This window comes from Lycium barbarum, chromosome 4 (assembly GCF_019175385.1).
Source record: "Lycium barbarum isolate Lr01 chromosome 4, ASM1917538v2, whole genome shotgun sequence".
Taxonomy (NCBI): domain Eukaryota; kingdom Viridiplantae; phylum Streptophyta; class Magnoliopsida; order Solanales; family Solanaceae; genus Lycium; species Lycium barbarum.
Genome location: NC_083340.1, coordinates 40,794,454 through 40,797,031, shown reverse-complemented (window position 1 = coordinate 40,797,031; position 2,578 = coordinate 40,794,454).

Genomic DNA, 2,578 nt, shown 5'->3' with positions numbered 1-2,578 from the left:
CCGAAATTCGGGCAGCATCTCCCCTGTTTATATGCCTAGCCCGAAATCACAATCCAATAACCAACAACAATAACAACAATACCAACATCAACAATAATAATATCAACACCAAGATGCTCTATAAACATCCCACATGATGTTTATTCAATTTCTCCATCAACATTTCATTATACGATCATTTCATAACTCTATCTTCGTAAATAAACTGAAATTAATATTAATAAGAAGAGATTCATACCTTATTCTTACTAGAGCAGCAATATCTTCAATATTCACTTTGAATCTAGCCAATTCAACGCAAGACAAAACTATAATCGCGACTACACGTTACCTGGACCTCGATTAATATTATGTCACTCGAAATTACTCAAAATCCTCACTTTTATGAGATAAATATGCTCTCATTTGCTTGCTGATTTTGCTGGAATATTTGGGAGATTTTATGACCAAAAAAATGGGGTTTTGCCCCTTATATAGGGTGCCAAAGTCGGCAGTATTGTAGCACCGTAGCAGTATTGTAGCACTGTAGCAGTACTGTAGCAGCGCGCCATGCTCTGCCCGCCTAACTTGTAACGTCCATAATTCTCTATTCCGACGTCGTATCGATGAGTGGTTTATTGCGTTCGAAACTAGACTCGACGAACTTTATTTTAAGATTTTGAAACACCTTAAAACTCCTCATATACCTGGAGATATAACTCTCCAAAGTTAACCCATAATTCTGTCCTTAATTCTGCCAACTTGTTCCAAATTTTTGACAAACTTATTTTCGTTGATTTGCTTGGTCCCAAAATCTTCTGAAATTCTGATTACATGATATTTATCACTAATCATACTTGATAATGGTCATGTCCTTTGGTTCCAAGGCTGTCTTTCTCGGTTGTGACTCATAAGATCATAATTCATCCTTTACTTAAACTATATACTTAATAATGTTTCGTTCCTCACACTCCAAAGTTATTTTACCTAGCCATAGCTCGACATACTTACATTCAAATTTAACCACTGCTTCTCCGAGGTATGGGGTGTAACACTGAAAGTGCAGGGTGTAACATTCTCCCCTCCTTTAAAACATTCGTCCTCGAATGTTGAGGTAGAGTTCGCTCTGAGGTAGATGTTAGTGTTCTTACCTGTATTTGTCAGTATTTACTTTACTTACTTGCAGTCTTACTTGCTCATTTAAAACTGAACTTATCCGAATTACGCAGTTTATCCTTCTTCTTTTGTGGCTAAATTTACGCCCGTACTCAAGGTCGTCTCTTTTCTTATTATCTATATGTCTACTAACTCTTTATGCTTTATCGTTATCATTGTCTCTTCAGCCTTCTTTGTTTACATTCTTGTATGCCCTTTGATCCAGAACTTACCACATACTTTTATCCAATTTTGATCCCATCTTATTTTTATTCAGAAATTCTTGTTCTCTTCGATCTCCACGTATCTTTCTTACGTTTCACAGATGTCCCAGGCCTTTGTCTTCTTGTTTACTTAGTCTTGTTCTTCCTCCCTTAAAGATAACCTCGAGACTGGTCACATTTTAGCATCCTTTTCTTTCTATAGCAGTCGAATTAATCTTTGCAGTACTTTATCTTTCAACTAGTGTAACACAGAAATGTCTCGCTTAATTTCTCTTTCCTTCAATTGGACTTCTGGCACTTGGCTAACTAACGGTAATTCTTATACTTATATCAAAAACATCTCAAACCTCTTCTTTAATGATTCCTTTCCTTCAATTTACTATTAAAGTTTCTGGTCCTTAGTTCGGCTAATAAATTAGGGGTGAATTCAGAAATTTGTTGAAGAATAACCAAGATTCCTAGTCATGTAGCGAATTCGAATTTTTTCATTATTTCCTTTGTCTGTAACCTTCAGTCATCCCTTTTTCCAATAAGAGCCATGATATTACTTGTTCCACGAGGTCTCATTTTCATCCGCTTGTTCCAATCAAACGTGATATCCTTTGATCATTTCCTTTGGGGTTCTCCTTCTACTTTTAAACTTTGCTCAATTCTCACTTAATAAGTCTTTCCCATAGTTTGACACAATTATCTGTCATTTCGGTTTATGAATCAAGCGAATCTCTTAATTCCTTAAATGTCCATCTCCTTTATTTATATCCTTGAATCCTTCATCTACTTCCATGACTTCACCTTCCGTTGACTTAGTCTCTCCTATTTCGCAGCCCTCTATTTCTCTACTAGTGGGCAACTTTCTTATTTAGCCATGACACTTTTCCTTGCTTGCTTCTCTAGTGCTACTTTAGATTATGCTCTTAGTACTAATCAATTTTATATACATATCATTCCATCTCCTTTTTAATGCTTTTGTCGAACTCCTTAATTCCTTACAATGTCATCATAGTTTCACCTATGGTAGCACCTAGATGGTTTGTCATAGCATTTCCTTGCTAATGACTTATTATTCTCATTAATTACTCTACTTCAGATTACTCATCCAATGCGTCAAAAATACCATAGCCAAGGGATCTATATTCAAATGGGACTCCATTCGACCCATACAACAATCCTCAACACCATTCCTTATACACTTGTATACAACATTTTCTTATCATCGTTGT